At 44.2% G+C, this 21,798-nt stretch overlaps 1 pseudogene; it reads right to left on the reverse strand.

Moving 5' to 3' along the window:
* Positions 1 to 11,279: 11,279 nt before the first annotated feature.
* On the reverse strand, positions 11,280 to 11,904 carry LOC111721201 (annotated as a pseudogene).
* Positions 11,905 to 21,798: the final 9,894 nt, after the last annotated feature.

Consider the following 21,798-nt stretch of genomic DNA (forward strand, 5'->3'; position numbering starts at 1 on the left):
TTCTTGAATCCTCCCACTCTGAGTCATCTATTGAGTCCAGGAGGCACAGACTGCCTTAAACTCTGCCCCTTAGATGGTTACTTATTCTATTTTTTAAGGAATAACGAGGCCAGAGCATCAATTAATTTGGGCATCCCCTTCAGGGCAGGGAGCTTGAGCAGAGTACCAGGTTACTAGTACTACTGCTTACTATGCTCATCATTGCTGACCACTCTGGGTTACAATGCTCTATTCTTTGCCCCCTCCATAATGAGAGGAATTTTGCCCCTAATCAGATCAAAATATTCATTTTCCCCCCTTTTGTTCGAATCCTGGTAATCCCTTGTCATACAAGGGGCATTTCAGGTAAGGTTCTTTTTGGTTTAATTATAAGGGATTTTTTAAAAAACAGAGTTGAATTAAAACAAACTTTTTCTCCCTTTCAGAATTTATTTGATAGTTTGGATGTTTGAACAGTGTGGGCAGTACCTTTATGGTATGGATGGGGAAACCAGAGCACTAAAAGATTCCGAGTTCCCAGTGCTTGGGCTCAGGGCTTTCCTCTAAGACCTGTGGGGACTGGGACAAGGTTCTTTCCTTCCATGGATCTCAGTTTCCTCTTCTGAAAAAGGGGTCAATTAGACAACTTGATATCTAGTATATATGTGACTACATGATTTATTCATCCTATTAGATTCTTGTCTGTGCCTTCCATGACATTCTCACACCCAAGGCACATCCCATGTTCAAGGCTCCATCATTATGCTGAAGGATAAAGTGGGAGTCCTTGTGGGACTGCTTGTGCTACTTCTATGTTACGTCTCATGTTTGCTTGATGAACAACAGATCTGATGACACAGTCCTTAAATTTATTTTTTATTCTTCCTCTTCTTTTCCTGACTGGACAGAGTGGATGCCCATAAATCAGGGAATGACTTAACATACCAAATGTAATGAAAATTCCTGTGTCATAAAAATGATAAATATGAAAACTTCAAAGAATTATGGGGAAACTTGTATGAATTGATTTAGAATGATCAGAACCAGAGAACAAGAGACATGCAACGACTGTAATAACATAAGTGAAAACAGCCAAAGAAAGCAATGAAACTCTAAGGAATTTCTTGAGGGACAGGTGATGAAATATTCCTCTTCCTTCTTAGCAAAGGAAATCAGGGACCATATTTATAGAATGTGGAATCTGTCTGAAGATGTAGTCACTTGGTTACTTGATTTTGTTTACAGGTTTTCTTTGGTACAAATGAGGACTCAATGGACTTGAAGGAAAAAGGCTATGATGTCAAACAAAAATTAAAACTCGCAGCCATACCCTCATTCTCTCTTGGAGCTGACTTCTGGTCAGCACCACCAGTCTTTCCATTGCCTTTAGAATTCTTGGTAATTCTGATTCTTCATAGTCTTTATGGTTTGTTGCCCTACAACACATCACTGTGAGGATTATGATTTTAAAACTGAATCTGCATTGGTAGCATCGAGGAGCTTACGATCATGAGACCCAAATCAGCCCATGATTTCCCCAGAGCCATCTAGGTCATTGACTATCTCCAGCATCTGCTGAAAAAGTCCTTATCAGAACAATGATGCACTCAATGGGCTACAGGCTACAATTTGGACACTGGTTTTTTTTTTTTCATGCGATAAGAATTATAAGTCCTTTTCTCTTACTTTCACCCCAAATTCTGTCTTCTTCAAGTGTCAGGGAAATCTCCCCCAAAGAGAAAAAATGAGACTAAATTAGGTATTTGTGTTATGGCTGATAGGTGTGAGGGTAGTCAGGACCTTAATGAGCAGTTGTCAGATTTATTGACAGGAGGTTTACAGTGAAGTGCCCCAGGGATTTCTGCTTGATTCTGTACAGTTTAATTTTTATTGGTGACTTGACTAATAGTGTAGATGGCAGTCTCAATGTGTAGATGACCCAAAACTGGAAATGATACTTAACACAATGACTGACAGAGTTAGGATCCCAACAGGTCTTGACAGGTTGGAGCACTGGATGAAACTAGATGAAATTCAATAGGAAATGAATATAAATCCCTAAAGATGATTTTTAAAAAAGTCAACCCCATATGTAGAGGGACATAGGAGACATGATTGGAGAACAGTTTCTCTGAGAAAGATTTAAGGATTTTGGTGAATCTTAAACTCAAGCCCAAGTTAGGATTAGAATGTGACAGTCTAAGAAGCTAAGGAATTCTGAAGAAGCAGAGGGGCAAAGCATCTAGAGGGCAGTTCCAACACTTCCAGCCCTCATTAGAATACATTAGAAGGGTAATAAGTCATTCTGGACACTGGGATTTTAAAGAACAGCACCAAGATGGAGAAGCTCCTGAAGAGAGTGACCAGCCAAGGTCTTAAGTCTATATCATAGAAAAGTGAGCTAAAAGAAATGAGTATTTTAGTTGAGAGAAGAGACTCATGGGGACATGAGAGTCATCTTCATGTGGAAGAGGGATTTTGTGCCATTGGACCCCAGAGGACAGAACTAAAATTGATAGGTGTAGAGTACATGGCAGCAAAATGAAGGTCCATATTAGGAAAATCTCCCTCACCCTGAGAAAGATACCAAAATGGGCTGGGTTGTCCTGCCCTTTCCTTCGCCATCTTTTTGGAGAGGCAGACACATCCCTTTTTTATTAAATTGCCTGGATTCCTTTCTGGGAAAGGCTGCTTTGAATAGGTGGTGAGACCCTTCTGATTAAATTCTCTGAGCTGTGATTTCATCAAGGTTTGGAACTCTTGGTTTGGGAACTCCATTGTCTTTGTAGATTGGCAATTCACCAGTAACTTATGGTCTAATGGGGTTCACTAGAGTTCTTTGAGGTTCAGTCACTTGTCAGGGCTCACACAGCCCATGGGAGAAGGAAGAGAAGAGAATAAACATTTATATAGTAGCTATTTTGTATCAGGCTAAGTGTTGTTTTGTTACTATTATTATTATTTTACAAATATCTCACTTGACCTATAAAACAAATAAGTGGTGGATACTGTAATTATCTCCATTTTAAAGTTGAGGAAACTGCTGCAGAGGTTAATGACTTGCCCAGATCATACAGGAAACATCTGAGGCAAGGTTTGACTTCTTGTGTTCATGCTTCCAAGCCAATCAGTTGACACACCACAATGCATCCTCTTTCCACTATGGATTTATCATCTATGAAAATCCCAGGGCCTGCCTATGGGCCCCACTACCGGGGCTTTCACTGCTTACCTAGAAGTTGCTTTTTTCCTCCTGCCCCAAGCCCCAAATAGGGCTGGGGTGAGTGGCCAGTCCTATAGCAGCTTTTCCAATTTGCCTAAATCTCTGATTACTTTGGTGTAGAAAACCTTCAGAGTAAATCCCCTCTGTCCATGTAAGCCAGCAACCACTCAACCATTCTGTCTCAGAATGCTCCTAGAAAGGTCCTGAGATTTGCCCAGAGTCCAACAACCAGGACAGATCTTGGGCATTTTCAGCCCAGATCTTCTGTCCTCCAAGTTCAAAGATTTAGAGCTTAAAGAAGCCAGGAGGCTGTTTAGTCCAGCACCATCATTTCCTGGATTGGGAAACTGAGGCCTAAGCAAAGTGATTTACTTAATGTAATTTACATTAGAGCTAGAATTTGCGCCTCTGGCTCCACCGATTATGGAGACCATAATCAACTTGCAGGGTCAACTGAATTCATTGCTTCTTGTTTTACTATCTTGTGCCTAGACCTTCCATGTCTCTGGCAGGGTTGTGCTGGTGAATACTTAACAATTGGGTCTCCAAGTTATAAACACAGACATACATACACATATACGGATGGGTATATGACCAACATACCTTTAATTTCCTTTATTGACATTTTCATCAACGTTCTCTTAAAACAGCAAAACAGCAGACCAAGCTCTGATTTGTAGTTCTCCCATTTCCAAGGCACAAATACATTGACAATTTAACAATCAGCTCTCTCCCCAGCTGAGCACAGGTCAGTAGTGCACAGTGGCTCTCAGTAGCAAGGCTGCCTCCCCTCACTACCGTCCCATAGTGAAAACAAGTTGGTTGTCCTTGGAGTTTCCTGAGTGTGTTTGTTTATAGGCCACTCATCTCACCAGGGTTAGCTAGGACAGCAGCTTCCTGTGGTCGCTGCCAGCCCAGTAACACTCAGGAGGCCTGGCTTCTGGGTAGGGGTGTTTCTAAAGTTGCTCACGCAGCAGGAGGAGCCCTGTGCTCTGAGACTCTGCTGAGTGTGGTTTGCGTTTGTACCTCTTACTTCAGTCAGAATTAAAGTTTCCCGGGGGAGGGAGATGGGCAGCTTTGGCCCTGCCCTTGACATCTCTTTCTAAAGAATGTCCTGGGTCATTGGTGGGAGGAGGTGCCGCCCAAGCTGACGTCTGGCCTCAGCAGCTCCTGTTCCAGCATACACCTCCCAGCAGCCTTTCTCCTTGCCTTTTACTTTTCAGACCCAGCTTGCCTCCTGGTCTTTTAAAAATACCTATTCCCCAGTTGTCAGCAAAATTCCGGCAGTCCAAACGCGGATCTGTTTGGAAAGCTGTGCCCGTCCTCCCCTCCAAGAAGGGCCCTTGTTGGTTGGGGAGTTTCTGCTTGCTCAGGATAAAACCATTCTCCACCAGACAGGTCTATCCTAAAGTGCTTCCCAGCCCTCAGCTCGGTTCTGCTGAGAATAGATAATTCCCAGGGTTGTGGGAGCTATAAATATGATCCCCAAAATAATTGTTTAGTTTAAGCTGTTTCTCAAATATCCAATAGTCTAGAAATGTTGTTTATGGCAGCTGGAAATTAGGTGGGTAAATAATTGAGGTGCCCCCAGGCAGGATTTTTCCCCCAAACACAAAAGAAAATCAACCCATGATGCCCAGAATAAGAATTGAGGCTGTTATCAGGGAGATGGGGAGAGATGGCACACATAGCCACCTCCGCACTAACTCCATGAGCTGCGCCTTCTTCCCACCTCCCAAAGACAGGGCTTGTGCCCACTCTGATGCTTTGAAAACTGGACGGCTGACCCTTGTGATCACCTTAGTTTTTAACCACAATGTGTTCTCTTTACCTGTAGGTCCTGCTGGGCTCCATCTAAAGCAGTGACGTGGCGTTCCTGACTGGGGAATGGGCAGCCAGCCGGAGCGCTACCGGGCACTGAACGGCATCTCTGTAGGGAGGGCATCCTCAGCTCAGGACAGCCTGAAAGGAGAAAGTAAGAGGATGGCCAAGTTACATCTCTGATTGTGGACAGTTAGCATTGGCTAGTGAATGTAGTGCTGGTCCTGGCACTGGGAGACATGACTTCAAATGGGGATGCTTTGAACTAGATTGAACTTGCCAGGTGGTCTTGCTCAAGTGGCTTCCTTACTTCACATTTCAGGTACTCCTAAGATGTGTCCTCAGTTCAAGGAGGATTGCAAACTGTTTTGGCAAAGGAAGTATCCAATGGGGGAATTGCCCCACAGTACAAAAACCATTGGTCCTTCATGTTTTTGTGTATCAACCAATAACTGTCTCTTCAGTATTTATGCACCAGGCCTATGCTAGAAGTCCCAACAAATTGTTTTTGGTGCGAAAGATCAAGTACACCAAAGGATCTCTTTCCCAAAGAGCTGGGAATGATCTCATGCCCTGCTTCGCAGCTCTAGTGAGCACTATTGAGGTGCTCCCAAGTCACAGAGGACTGGTTTCTGAATTAGGGCGGTGACAGTGGTGGTTCTGAAGTCAGGGGTTCAAATCCATCCTGTTCAGTTAATGTGCCTGAGATTACACTTCTAAATAGGGTCAGCCATCCCAGGCCACTCCTGGAAAAATACAAACCCCAACCCAAATCCATATCTGACAGTGGCTGCGGTGTGCTGGGCAGACCCAGCCAAGTGGTGTGCTGGACAGAACAGGGAGCAGGAAGAAGTGGAGAGGACTCAGACCCTGCCCCCCCACCCTCCTCCCCCATTGATGGGCATGTGACAAATTTTGACCCTTTGCTGAGCCTGTTTCCTCCTCAGTAAGATGGGGAATCATTGTAGCCTTGTGTGAAGATTTTTTAAAAATCTTGTAATGGCACTTTGCAAACACTGGACTGCACAAGTGTGAGTTAGTATTCTAAAGGGCAGGCAGCCGCTGACCAGTGGACCACACTTACTACTAAGGCTCTTCCTTCTCTGTCGTCCGTACTTCCAATGCCAGGACCTTGCTTCTGGGGGACCCAAACAAACAGCACAGACCTTACTCTACATGTGACCGAGAGGTGAAGGAAGGAGAAGAGCTTTGGAGAGCCTGTCAGCACACCCTCTGAGAAATAATTCTACTTCAGGGTATGATCAGAAGGTACCCCGGGAGGATCCTGACAAAAAGCTGGTGGGAGAGGAGCTGTGTCTGGGGTGCTGTCACATCACCTCTCCTCCTCACAGACTGAGGGGGCACCTTGCCTGCCCCCCAAACCTTGATACATGACAGGAGGGGCTGACATGAAGGTGCTTGGGGCTGCAAGGAGTCAGGGAGGGGTAACTCAAAGAATTAGGGAACGGTTGGTTGGTTGTGTTAGCAGGTACGGGTTTCTAAAAAGACATTTTTTTTTCTTAGTTCAGACATTTGCCAAGGCCAAGGTTTTGAGTCTGGGAAAAAGTTTTTTGGTTTTTCTGTTCCTCTACCTTCCTCCCACTCCCAGCATTCTGAGGTTGCCATAAGGCCAGGTCTCAGATACCTTATTTATTACACAAGCTTTAGGTGGCAAACTTGTGTCCTCCCTGCACAGAATGTGACACACCTTTGCTCCAAGTTGTTCCATTCATTCAAAACTCATTCTTCTGTGTGCAAGTTGGGTAACTCATAGCCAGAGCATCGATTGTCTGGGCTGGAGGAGGGAGGAGAGTAAAGGGCAAAACTCTATAATGAGGTTCTGGTCAGTAGATAATCAGGGTTCCTTCATCAGGCTGGGAGCCTCGTCTGAGCTCAGAAGCTAAGCAGGCTCTATGCTGGTTAAGCCCCTCCATGAGAGCCCCCTTATGAGAGTCCCCTTGACATGACTTTATCTGAGAAGATGCTGGATGTTTGGAGGAAGCAACATGGTTTAGAGTTGGAGCAGGTCATGTGGGGCTGGGGGCAGGGGAGGATGGGATCCTGATTCTTCCCACACTCACTAGGAATGAGAATCTGGAGGGGTCATTTCATCAGCTATAGCCTCAGTTTCCCTATCTGTCAGTATACTTGTTTTTCCTGTCTCCCAGGATTGTTGGGACAAAAGTGATCACAGATATTTTAAGTGCTATTCAAACACGAGCTACTATAGTTTATTTTTAATGGGTATTTAGGAAAGTATGAAAACACTTTCTGCAGCACTGAGCAGAGCCATGAGCATTCCTGGTGCCTTGGACAAGAGCCTGAAAACAAATTATAGGCACATCCCACTGTGGGAGAGGTGGGGACCTCATAAGGGACCTGAGCCAATGACTCCGACCTCCCACTGGAGAAGTGATCCAATACACTGATTCATCGGGGGGATTCTGAGGATATTTCAGGTTGCTGGGGGAGGGACTGGGGTAGTTTTGGCCAGAAAGGAGCTTATATAATGTTCAGTGACTGGTGAAGTGACAGGGAAGGATGCACATAATTGGTAACTTACTTTTAAAGCTAATTATTCGTACTAACTAGGTGCTAATCTCAGTTGTTTCTATGTGCCGAACAAGTGCAAATGCAATCTAAATTTAGGCACCCTGGAGCAAAGTCCTGATGGCCCTACCTTTGTTACAGCTCTCCCTGGGAGCTTACAGCTCATCCTTAGTGAAGGGGAAGATATGAGCACAGTGAGTGGGGATTTTATGGAAGACAGAGCCACTCAGGGTATCATCTGGATGGCAGCGCTTGAATTGTACCGGCAGGAAGCGAGCCCCAACATCATCTCCCTCTACCTTCTCCCTCCTCCTCCCCCCCTCCCCCGCAGAGTATGGCTTTGTCTGCAGCATCCAGAGGAGAAGCAAACGCTTTATTTACACAAAGACGGACGCCACACCCCAGGGGCGGCCTGGGCAGCTGTAACATCACAGGGGCCTCCAGAAGAAATGGGCTCTGTGGGGAATTGTGTCTGGGCTGGGGGGGCTGGGGGAAGGAGCAGGACTGGCCGCCAGGGGCCCGGGATGCATCTGCAGGCAGCAGGGGTTGCCAGGGCAACTCCTCGTTAAGATGGAGGGGAGGGCTAACCTCTGTCGTCTCCATCTTCGGGAAGAGAGCGCAGGTGCGTGCGCTTGCATCCGGAGTGCGCACAGGCATCTGGGGGAGCGCCCACCCACCGCACCCCAGGGGCTCGCAGGCAAGTCTCAGGCAAAAGGCTGCACGGGAGCCGCGATCTGGAGGAAACAGCCGGCGAGCGCCGCAGGGATGAGCGGGCTCTGCGCTCGCTGGGCCGGTTGGCACCCTGAAAGTCCCCACAGGCTGTCTAGGAGACAGGGTGGGGATGGGGGGCTACCTTCCTTTTACTTCTCCCTTTCTCTGCTGGCTTCCTGAAAGGCCTTCTCACCCGTAAGGTCCGCCCGCGCTAGATACGCCCTGAAAATAGTCATGGAGAAGGCCTCCTGGCCAACACTGGCCGTCTCCAGGGTGGTGGACCCCCCTCAGTAAATGTCCGGATCTGAGGAGGGAAGGAACTTGATCCCTGCCAATGAAGGGGGACAGGGGATTGTGGGGGGGAAATCGCAAAATCCGGAAGCACTGGCGCATTGTCATCACCATGGACAGCTCAGGTTGTGCTCCCCTAGATTGTACAATCAGCCAATAAGCCTTTATGAAGCAGTCTTGGTGGATTTGATAAAATATTATTAATCCCTGTTGATCACTGCACGTGACTTTTGATTTGCTTCTTGAGATATGGATTTAGGTATATAGATATAGATTCTTTAGATCTCAATATATCTATAGATAAAGATTTAGGAAGATATTGCTATCTTCCCTTCCTCCACCTTTTCCAAGAGTATGTAAACTTGAGGGGAGGGACTATTGCATTGGAATTTGGAGATTATTTTGTATTTATTTAGTCAGGGAGTTGGATATGTTAGATATGGGAGGATGAGACATAAAAGCCAAGGATATAAATATGGGAGTTGGAGGGATGGTAGTATTTGGAACAGGAATTGGGAAGATGAGGAGTTTTTGATATGTTAAGTTTGGGGAATTTCTAGGATATCAAGTTTGAAATGTCCAAAAGGCAATTAGTGATAGATGGCTAAGCTTTGGGTAAAAGACTGGTTCTAGGGCATATGGCAATAGTATTTAAGCCCGAGGGGGTTAAAGCACTTAGCCAGAAAGGAGTGAACAAAGGGAGAGGAGAAGATGGCTTAGGAGAGAACATGGGCCAAGAATCACAAAATACAGCCATTTTTAGGGGCATAACCTTTTGAGAGAGCAGATCATGATGATGATGATCACCTGTTTCTATATAATTCTCCTTTGCCAAATTTTAGGAGAGGGAAAGGGAGAGGGAGAGGGAGAGGGAGAGGGAGGGAAAGGGAGAGGGAGAGGGAGAGGGAGAGGGAGAGAAGGAACAGAGTTATCAATTCAATGAGTTTCTAAAGCACGTTTTAAAAATGTGCTGCAATGGATTGAATATCAGTCCTGGGAGCAAGAACACTCAAACTTTGTGAGTTCAAATCCATCCTCAGACACTTATAAGCTGTCACTTCATCCTGTCTTATCTCAGGTCTTCATCTGCAAAATGAGCTGGGAAAGACAATGGAAAACTATTCCACTATCTTGGCCAAGAAAGCCCTATTAGGGGTCATGAAGAGTCAGATTTCACTAAATATAGTTGAACAAAAAGGGACACTATGTTCAGACTGAGTATGGGATGCAATCAGGCATAGCCCCTGCCTTCAAGATGTTTATTCTTGTGAGTAGGGGAAACAAAGATGGGTGAACCACATAGAAAATTAGTTAAATGCTGAATTGAGAGAGAGAGAGAGATGTGTTCACATCCTGCTTCTGACCCTTCCTGGTTATGTGACCATGAGTAAGTGACTCAGCCTTCTCCATGAAATAGGGATAATACTGCCCATGCTACCTGCCTCCCAGGACCACTGGGAGAACCCCTTCATGGGAGGATATTGTCTATGTGAATCCCTTGTAAATCTTATGGAGCTACAGAAGGATTGGCTCTTGTTAATATTCTCCACAATTCTGATGATTATTGATAATTTAAAAGTTAGAAATCAAATTTAAAGTTAGATCCATTCCAAAGTACTTTGGGAAATTCTAGGAGAATGAACTGTCCTGGGGAGTTAGGGAGGGAGTGAAAGGAAGACCTTTCTGTCCTGAAAGGGACAGGGAAGGCTTCAGCAGATAGAGATGGGATCCAACTGGGGTGAGGGAAGCCTTTCCAGAAATGGAGATATCAGGAGTGAAGGTATGGAACTGAGAGAAGGCCAAATGAGAAGGATCAGTGGGGAGTTCTCCAGGGAGGCTGACCCATTGAGGCTATGGTGGTGCCCCCAAGAAGAAGAAGCTATTGATCCCAGCTGGAGCCATGAATGCATCTAGGGCAGCCACCTCCTTTATCTCTTCAGATGGAGCTTCTCGCTTCTCATTTGAGAAAGTGAGCTCCTTGGCTATCACAGCTAGACCCGGCAAGAGTGTTAGACAAAAATGGCCAGTGGCCTGGCCCAGCCTTGCTGTTCAGCTCTTCCCCTCCCTTTCCATGAGAAACCACCTTCTCTTCCCTGAGTTCCATGGCCTTGCCATCTCTGCTTTCTACACCTTTCCTCTTTTAATCTGTCCCATGTCTCTAATAAACTCATCAGTGACCAGTGAGAGGAAACCTAGGGTACAGGGCATACCCTAATATGCCACTGAGACTCAGTTTGCTTATCTGTAAAATGAGGATAACAACAATAGCTGAGATGTGCCCCTCTCATTGTGCTATTTTATTTTATTTTGTTTGTGTGGTTTAAGTCTTTAATATTGAGCGTTTTTAAAATGTGCTTTCAGTGAACCAACTAATTTTCTAAAAATAAAAACATATAAAATATGTTCTCCATTTGAATTCTACGGGGAAAAACACAGCAAAGTAGTGCTTCTAGAAATCAAGCTTTCATTTTAATTATAATTAAAATACTCATTTGATTACTCGTTCTGTAAGTTATACATTTAAATTTAAGTAAACACTTGTTATTAGAGACACCTTTATTTAGAAATATTATGGATTTTTGGTAAATAGGTTACTTGATAACTGAATCTTTCCCTTTCACCTTCTAATGAAACTGAAGTATAAATTAGTTTAAATTTCATTATTAGAACTGGATTTGCTGGACCTTTATTCTTTGATCCTCTTCCTCCCATGTTGTAAATGAATTGGTTAGATCTCTATTGGCAAAGCTTTTAAATAGTCAACAAGATGAACTGGGTTTAGGCTTTTGGTGAAGACCAATTTTATCTGTCTGAATAAAATGATCTGAACACCCCTCAATTGCAAGATTTCTTCTGCCAGCTTCCTCTCGAGTGCTGCGACATTGCGGCATCTTTGGCACTTTTTGCCAAATGAGGAGAGTTGTCATTGTCCTGGCCCAGACATGGGCTTCTTCTGTAGAAACTTGTCCATCTTGTCAATCAAAAGCACAAAAGGAAAGCTTTCAGGCTCTTTGACATCTGCATAATAAATGAATTCTTTCTTCCAGTTGCCCAAGTTCTGGAAACTCTGAGAGTCATTTATGTGGAAAGGAAGAAGGTGACGCTCAGAACGTCTGTAAAATGCTGTTTGCTGGCTTCTGAGGCAGTCTTGACCTGCCCTGTCCCAAATCTGCATGGTCACAAAGTGTCTGTCCATTTCCAAGTCACACTATTGTGTGCAATAACTGGTGCTCAAATCTGTTAGTGACAGATCTATTCATAAGAGAGCTCTTCCCAACATTACCATCTCTAAGGAAAATGACTTTTAAAAAGAATGATTTTCCTGCCATTGTTGAATGAAAATATCTTTTTACTTCAAAATCCCAGCAAAACTAAGTATAATTCTAGGGGGTTGGGGTGTGTGTGTGTGGAATGAACCATTAATGAATTAGAGAACTTCCAATAGTTAACTTCTTTAGATTGCAGAAAAACTCTTAAATTGTTTAGTTTAAGGGCATCATCTGCATTATCCCTGTTGTTCTGGTTGCAGATAGAGACAGCCAAGGGCTGCTCTGGGACAGGAGGCTGACTGGGGCCTGGTTAAAGAGAAGACAGAGGTACCAGTTGGAGTGCCTGCTCCAATCTGGGAGGTGTGCCTGGTTTGGCCCCCTGGGTAGTGCCTGGCTCCAACCTCAGGGGTAGAGCCTCCTGACTGTGCCCAACTCCGGCTCTGACCCTTGCCTCTAGAGCAGAGGGCTCCCCGTGCTGTTTTAGAGATGGTGTGTTAGGGGCTTGGCAAACATGAAAGTGCTAGAGAAATATCAGGAAATTAATAATAGTAATGGCATTGATAATACAAATAATCAAATTAATATTGCAGAAATGCTCCAACTCTCACTTGGGTTTTCTAGAAGCCGAGCTTTTACCTAGTAGAGAGCTGAATTAGTGGAGGAGTACAGGTGCCCTGCCTGGCCAGGGATTTGGGATATTCTGGGATGCCCTAAGTCACAGCGGAGAGGCCGTCTCCCCTCCTGGGCCTGTGGCAGCGCCTGCTCCGCTCAGCCCCGACCCATGGCATGCTTCCAGATTGGTTAATGCCTTTTCCTGTACCTGCCTCCCTTCCTGCCCTGTCACTTGGGTGGACTCCAGTTCATTTTTCTCCACATAATTACCACCCAGAAGGGCCACTGTCATCAACAGAATTCGACCTACAGGATCCTTGAGGTGACCCCACTATTCTTGAGAGTCCAGCCACTCACAGCCCAGGAGCTCGGTGCTTCTGGGTGGCCTGATAATAGATCTCTTCTGTGTAAATGAAAAGACTCTTCCAATCTCTCACTGTGGCCTCAGAGAGGGATATGTGACTCTGAAATGAATGACTTGTCAGACTGCTATTCATCAGGGCTCTGGGGCATCAGGGAAGCCATCATCTGTCACCATTCATTTCCTTCAAAGCCCGGCCCAGGCTGCCCCTGCCATCCACCTCTCCCTTCCCATTCACATGCTGATGATGCAGGTTGAACAGGTTGGCAGCCTTGACGAACAGGTCCGCCAGCAATTGGTGACCTGTGCTTCCAGCGTGGACCTTCCCGCCTCACACGGAACCTCGCTCACAGTCCCCACGGCTTCTGTTCTCCGCTTCCTTCCCTCATTCGGCTCCCTCCTCCCTCTTCCTCCTCTTCCTTCTGAAGCAGAAAGATTCAATTCAGACTTCACTGACAAAGCTGAGGATGTCCATCAAGTGCTCCCTTCTCTCCAGCCCTACATTTCAAATTCCCACCTGATGACCCCCACATACACCCTCGTCTTCTCCTTTGTTCCCCTCTTGGGCAGTGAAGATGTCCCTCTCTTTGCTGATGTCAGCCCCTTGATTCCATCGCTCTCATTCTCCTCTGGAAGTATGATCAGCCCTATTCCCCCTAATTTTCAAGGGCTCCCTCATTTCTGCTTACAAACATGCCGAGGAATCTGCCATTCTTAACAACACAAGCACCTAACAAATGCTGGGCTATCTCATTCCAAGTTCCCCATTTACCTTTCTATATTTCTCTTCTCTTTCACTGCCTCAAGATGGGAGCAGGGGCTACACCTGGGAGTAGGATGGCTCCAGTACCAGACAGTCCCATCACTCTAGCTCATGGTCCTAGAGAGCTGCTGAAAGTGGCCCCCGATCCTGCAGCCATTGTGTGCCAGAAGCATGGCTGGAACTTAGTGCTTTGGGACTCCAAGACCAAGTCTACCAAGGCTATCCTGAGTCTACTCACAGGGGGACACTGAAAATCTGGGTGCCTTGGCATCCCCTCTTTTTCTTTGGCCCTCTTCAGTCTGGCTTGTGACCTCATCATTTGGCTAAGTTTCCAGTGAGCTCTAGATTATGATGGCTGAGGAGGACCTTCATCCCACCACCACCACCCACTCTTCTGGACATATTTCCTCTGCTGGCTTCTCATCCCACTACTGACTCTTCATGTCCAACTTCTCCTGCTTTCTTCCCTTTACTAGATGGTCATCCATATCTCATCACTTCTGCCCCTTGTTACTCTTTATGTTCTTTCTCAGTGATTTCCCTGATCTCAGATCTCTTTCATTGCTCTCAGAGTCCCTTGGTCATCTACACAAAGGGATCTTCCTGTGTGTATATCCAGTTGTAGTCTCTCTCCTAAGTCTCAGCCTTCCACCTGTTATCTATCACCAACTATCTCAAAAAACAGGTTCCTCAAAAACTTCTAATTCAGTGTGCTGCAGTGGATGCCCATCAATTGGAGAATGGTTAGGTAAATTGTGGGATATGAATGTTATGGAATATTATTGTTCTGTAAGAAATGACCAGCAGGAAGATTTCAGAAAGGCCTGGAGAGACTTACAGGAATAATGCTAAGTGAAATGAGCAGAACCAGATCATTATACACTTCAACAATGATACTGTATGAGGATGTATTCTGACAGAAGTGGATTTCTTTGATAAAGAGAAAATCTAACTCAGTTTCAATTGATCAAGGATGGACAGAAGCAACTACACTCAGAGAAAGAACACTGGGAAATGAATGTAATCTGTTTGCATTTTTGTTTTTCTTCCCGGGTTATTTTTACCTTCTGAACCCGATTCTTCCTGTGCAATAAGAGAACTGTTTGGTTCTGCACACAGATATTGTATCTAGGATATACTGTGACATATTTAACAAGTATAGGACTGCCTGCCCTCTAGGGAGGGGATGGAGGGAGGGAGGGGAAAAGTCAGAACAGAAGTGAGTGCAAGGGATAATGTTGTAAAAAATTACCCTGGCATGGGTTCTGTCAATAAAAAGTTATAATTATTAAAAAAAATTAAAAAACTGCAGGATCAAATATAAAAAAAATTCAGTGTGCTGCAAACAGAACCCAGTCCACATTCCCATATCTCCCATACATGCCTTCTCTTGCTCCCCATGTGTCTATTTCTGTGGAAGATGTCCCTATCCTTGCAGGTCCTCGGGTTCCCAACCTCAGAGTCACCCCAGAGTCCTTATTTAGTGGCCTCCTTCAATCTAATTATTTCCAAAGACTTATCAATCCTAGCTCTACAAAATCTGTCCCTTTCACTTACACAACCATCACACAATTGGGTTTATCTCTGGGATACATGAATACAATCTGTTTCCCCTTAATTGAATATAAGCTCCTTGAGAGCAGACACATGTTTTTATCTTTTCTCTTTATATTCCTTAGCCCAGTTAATATATGCTTGTTCAATGTTGAGTGAGAGAGTGTTATCATTGGGCTTGGACTTTTTTTATTAGCGTTCTAGTGGAAAGAACGAGCTCCTTCAGATCTCTTGTGAATTGTCGTAGCTACAAAATGCAGCTTGTCTTCCTTTAGTCACCCTTTGATCACAGCTCATTCTAAATTTGACTCGGGCGATCCCCAACTCATAAACAATGGGTCCATTGCCCAACACCCTCTCAGACTTCTCAAACCTGGACCGGCCTGCTTGAACTTGGGCTCCCCTCACAAAATCTGGGCCACCAAGGGAGGGTTCTGTATCATAGAATGGTGGTTGGGGATTGGGTGGAAGCAAGAGGGGAGCCTGGACCATTATAAGCACATATAGCAGAAGCTAAATGATTGGAAAGCATCAAAGCGAGCTCTTGTCTTCTTGAGCAGATTGAGAATGAAAGGGAAATACTCAACTTTCATGTAGGAAATTTAAAAAGCAAAGTCACAATTGTCACGGTGTTCTGGGGAGATGCCATCTGTGAGGGATGTTTGGTCCCTGCTTTCTGCACAGGCAGGGACAAGAGGCTTCCAGACCACTGCTTGGAATAGCACAGTTCAGGTCCATCATTCCCTTGAGGCCTAAAGTAGTACCTTCCCATTCCCAGTGGCCCATTCCTGGTATTTCAGCTGCACACTTATTTGTTTGTTGCTTTGCTTTTTGCCTGGTTTATTGATGCATTTTGCTTTTCAGGTAGAACAGGGTACTCTCCGAACTCTTTTTTTCCTGAAGCAATTGCTGATGCAACGGTTAAGTGACTTGCCCAGGGTCACACAGCTAGGGAGTGTTAAGTGTCTGAGGTCATATTTGAACTCAGGTACTCCTGACTTCAAGGCTGGTACTCTACCCACTGCACCACCTAGCTGCCCCTGAACTCTTTCAATAATTATAACAATAACACTAAAATTGATAATAAATGACCGGTTCAACACATTTTCACATTTCACAAAAGCACTTGACTTTATTTCATTTCATCCTCACAGCAATCCTGGGATGTAGGCATTATGGGTGTTTTAGGGCTGAATGAGATTCAGAGATATTGTGACTTGTCCATAGCCTTACAGTTAGTGAATAGGTAGATTTTCAATCCATATTCTCAGTTCTCTCCCCCCAGCACTCTGACCATAATTCCACACTTCCATATCAGACGTTCAGTGGTTCTGTTAAAGTGGTTACATCCTGAGGATGGTGAAGAATGGGGGAAGACTAGAAGGCAGGACTGGAGGTCTTAGGAAGGGGTGGAAGAGCACCAAAGGAGGTCTAGCCTTTTCTTTCTTCACTTTGCGATGAGTCTTGAAGACTGACCCAAGAGTTTTGACTTTACCCTGTAGGAAATAGGGAGCTAGGAGGTTTATAATCAGGGGGTGACATGATGGGTAAGATGGACAGTCTAGATCGAGATATCAGCAAAGCCAGGTAGGTAGTCAGCTACTGTGATGATCAGGGCCTGAATTAAAAGCAATCAAGGGCTAAGCATTTCTGCTCTCTGAGATGAATATGGGATCTTTTCTCTGGGCCTTAGTCTGAGCCCACAATTCTAGTCCCGGCTCTTTGAAAACCTGAGTTATGGATCAAGGCTCATATGGAAAGCCAGGTACATTCACCAGGCAATGGGCCTGTTTGATGACTGACCCAAACGGCCAAGAGGGAAAAGGAACATGAAGGACAAACAGAAAAGGGACGGGGGATTGTTGTGTGCCACGGGGTGGGGGAGGCCTTCATGTGCAGATGGGTGTGTAGCTACAACTTGCTTAATGAAGCATTTTTCTTGTGCCACTAATTGTTTTCTTTTCCCGATGGGAGGAGAGAGACAGCCAAATGCTCATTAAACATCAAACAGGGAACGTACACAAGTGCCTTTCATGGAATCTGCCTTTCATTTCTGAAATCGTTTGGAACTGGGCAGATCCACACATGCCGGGCAGCTCCCGTTCTGCCCATGTTGCTAGTAAAATAGCCCAAGTGGAATCACTCGGGGGTCACAGGAGTGTTCTTTGTGATACCTCCTGGAACTGATAACAAGCAGAAGGAGAGAGGTGGTAATTAGCCAATAAAGAAGCCTTTAGGGGCCTCTTCTCATGGGGCTGGCAGGAGCTTAGTATGATAGTGCATATGTATGTCCAGCTTTAAAGTTTACAAAGAACTTCCACGTTGATCTCGGTGACCTCCATAGTCCCATTTTACAGATGAGGTAAAGCAAGCCACTCTGGGGGTTGTTGAATTCAATCACTTCCTCTGAGGGTATCTCAGACCCATGAGGTCAAACGATTTAGTCATGGTCATACTTCTGGTAAGCATCTAAAGTGGCTTGGGAGCTGGGTCTTCCATCCTGCAAAAACAGCCAGTCCCTTCCTCCCCCACCCCACCATGCTGCCTCTCCAGGAGGCCTGAATGACCACCTAGGGCATTATTTAGGCCATCAAGGAAGCAAAGCTGTATTTCATTTGCATTGTGCTTGAGGAAAATTGGGGAACTCAGATTTCTATAGCGAAGTCACCCTCCCTTGCTTCCATGCTTCTTTGAGGGAAAGGGGTAAACTCAACTTTTTAATGGTGATGCCATGAGAGAGCAGTGCAAGAAGGTTCCTCAGTTGGGTGGGTTTTGAGTAAACATGAGGCCCACCCAAATTCAGCCAGGCTTATTCCCAGAGACATTAAATGGTCAGCTAGAGAGTTTTCCCCATGAAGCCACCTTCCTTAGATGAAGGTGAGTTGCAACCAGCAGCAGTATAGGGTATCACTCCCTGATAGGAGTGATGGAACTTTTGGCATCTACTTAATTTGTCCCCATTATTTCTATATCTGAATCTCAGCAAAGGTAATATTCCTTCCAATGGTCTCCTTCCAGGCCATCATTCCCAGCTCCTTTTTGGGTGATCATTAACCAACTCCTTAACTATAGGAAAATCTATCCAATACACTGGACGTTTTTCTCCATCTTTTATTTTATGGGAAGCACAAATCTGACCCCAGACACCTATTAAGTTTTATCATGTTTGCTTCGATTTCCTCAGTGGGGACAATCACACCCGCCTTTTAGGGTTATTGAGAGGGAGAAAATGAGATAATATTTCCAAAAATAAGTGCCTAGCACAAGGCCTGGCTGTAGATGAGCTATCTCAACAATATAGTAGCACGATAATGATGATGAAGCTGATGGTATAACCACCACAACAAGCACTTTAATGTTTGCAAAATGCTTAACAAATATTATCCTATTTTATCATCACAACAAGCCCGAGACATAGGTGCTGTTATTATTATCATTTTAAGATGGGGAAATTGAGGCAGAGGCCTGTGACTTGTTCAGGACCACACAGTTAGTAAATGGCTAAAGAAAGATTTGAATTGGGGTCTTTCCAACACCATTTCAAGCATTATATCCACAAACTGGGACATCAATAGGTCTAGACCATTTATTGGGAACTCCCTTTCCATTTGGACTCTGTAAGAACTCCACAATATTGGTAACATCTTTTGCAATCATAAATTTCCTTTTTATGAATGATTTGATATTTTGAAAATGAGAGGATTATTGAATACAATTATCATAATTTTTTTGCCTGTCTCAAGTATTTTGTAGAATCTTAACATATGGGAACATCTTCTAGGAAAGCAAAACAGCCTTTAGATTGTTTTTTCAACTCAGTCAAACATATTTTTGTTTTGTTTTGTTATCAGTAAGCAGCGATTATCATGGGTCAGCCAACTGTGTGACTCTTAAAACGTGGTCTGCTCCAGAAAATTGTTTAAGAAAGCCTCCTGTTTATTCCTTGAATTTTCATCAGTCTATCCTCCTTTACAAGGAGAGAGGCATGTCAGCTGAGGGCACCACTGATTTAGAGCACAAAGTATTTGTAAATCAATACCTTGGGAGCCGGCAGAAAATTACAAACAGGATTATTCCCACAATACAGCGAAAAGTAGTGGAGGGAGACATGAGTCTGCATAAAGACTGAACTAGGCAAGATCATCACAAGAACATATGTCATGGAAATGAGGTGGGCAGCAAATAGCTGGAAAATGTCACAGATCTGCCCTTTTCTACTTGTCATTGATTCAGTAACAATGGAAATCATGGTTCAGTAGAAGATGGATTTCCATTCTTCCTAACTTCTGTTGGCTCTGTTTTCCCATGTTTAGATCTGAACATTCCATTATCCTATATACTCAGAAAAGAAGAAATGGTACTTAGGGAAATGAATTAAGAAGAATATTGAACATTTCTTCCTTTGGATTGTTCGACTCTGTATTGGACATCACAGTCTCCATCACCAGGAACATGCTTCAGTCCAATCTGCCTAGAGCTACATTTCTGAATCACTTATTCCCTTTCTGAATCCAATCAGAAACAATCCTCATCCTAGTTGAGCAGCAGCCACATGTAGGTAGGGAAGAGTCTGGGAATGATTAGCCTTGTAAGCTGGAACTTTGGAAGGCCCTTCCAGAGCCCAGCAAATGTGGAAGAGAGATTGGGTGAGGAGGGGATATAGTTTAGTGCATTTGAATTATTAGGCTTCCAATCAGTGGTTTGCTTTATCCTTGATCTTTCCAGGTATTTCTGAACTCCTTCCGTTATTTTTAATGGTGTGTTCCTTGCTCCCCTTGCTGGGGCTCAGCATTAAGTGGTCTAATTGACATTTAGAATATTTCCTGAATGAATTTGTATTTCAAGCATTGACAAACAGCAAAAGTGATCTAGCTCTTCTAGATATTGTAGAGTCAAACTCCTGTCACAGAAAGCTTTAATTATGATGGTTATTTTCTCAAGGGAGGGGGTAGTTAAGGGATAGTGCAGAGACAGACAGAGGAAAAAAATAGAGGCAGAGACAGAGGCAGAAATAAAGGGACAGAGAGAAAGAGAGAACTACAGAGACAGAGATAAAGTAAAAGTGAAAATATGAGGAGCTCAGGGCTAAAGGGGATCTTGGAGATCAACTCTTTCATTTTACATGGGAGTATACTCAGGGAAAGCATCTTGACCAAAGTCATGTGACTAATCTGTGGTAATGAGGATGGAGCCCAGTTTCCCTGAGGTTACATCTGGTGTTCTTTTGTCTAGACCAGTCATAGAAAGAAATTCTAGCCTTATAGGACTCAGAATCTTAAGAATTCATCTGGTTCAATATCTTAATTTTACAGATGAGGAAACTGAGGTGCAGAGAGGGAAGTGCCTTTTCCAAAGTCAAACAACTGCTAAACTACTGAATTATAAACCCACATAGTTATCAGAGAATGCATTTTTCAGTGTTTAAAAGGTTAACTCTCTCTTGACCTTATAATAATTTTGTCTCTACGATTTTCAGTCTCTGGATTCAGGACCTGGGGTCTTGGGGTTTACGGAGCTTCCTTTCTATTGCTATTCTGGGGGTGGAGTGAGGGGTGAATGCCATTGCAGTTAATAGGATGCAAATACTCGTAGCTTTCAGGGCTTAGGCTTCAAAGGGGCCAATGGGCTTGGGCTCTGAAGTCTGCAATCATCAGACTTACCGGCAAAAAGTTATCCACAAGAAAGGATTTGATAATTTTTCCTTTTTTCTCTCCAGGATTTTGTTTTTTAGCTTAGTCATTAACTGAGAATCATTGTTTCCCTCCTTCCGCTAAGAGGTCATTTTGACTTTTTCTCTATAATACATTTTTATTGTCAAACGTGCTTCTAGTTGATACCTTTATAAATGGTAAGGAATAAAAATGAGCAGGAATGCCAGAGCTTTTATTTCCTACTTTGAGTGTGCACTATGGGCCTCCCCAAACAGAAAAGCCCATTTGAATATCATTAGAATGAATTACCATACCTTTGGACCCAAATAAAGGGCTAGCCAAGTCTTTAGTGCCTTCCTAATTATATTCCAATAATATAACAATAGTCACATGGTTATGGAAGATTCCCTGTCCTAGCGTTACATTCATAAAGAGCCTTAAGCTAAATGCTCCCTGGGCTTCTTGTTGCCTTCCTAAAACTCCTCATTAAAACCATTTCAGGCAGCCATGGAAAAGGTCCATTGACAAGTGAGAAAAATGAAAGCACCATCGCTCCATGATCAGAGGCCCTAGATTCATATCCAGCTGTTGAGACGTTTGCTGATGTGAACCTGGGAAAGTTACAGCCCTGCCTCCATTAGCCTCAGCTCTGTATAGGGACCAGTGTGGTGGGGAGCTCTCTCCAGCACCCAGCATTGAGGGCTCTGTGATGAGCTTAGGAGAGTTCTGTGGCCCCAGTAGGACTTGTCTATGGCTGAAAAATCCAGGAAATACACAAAATAAAATTCTTGTCTGGTTTATTTAGGGTGGACCTAAAACCTTCGATCTTTAGAAATGACATTTTCTTAGTCTTAGGGTTGAAAACAAACTTAGAGGCTCCCTCCCCTCCCATCAGTGCAGGAAGCTCCTGCTCAGCAGCCCTACTAAGTGACCAATAAACCCAGACTTGAATTCTTTCGGTGATAAAGAGATCATTACCTCAAAAGACAGCCCATTTCATTAAAAAAGCTTCT

This window comes from Sarcophilus harrisii, chromosome 5, assembly GCF_902635505.1.
Source record: "Sarcophilus harrisii chromosome 5, mSarHar1.11, whole genome shotgun sequence".
NCBI lineage: Eukaryota > Metazoa > Chordata > Mammalia > Dasyuromorphia > Dasyuridae > Sarcophilus > Sarcophilus harrisii.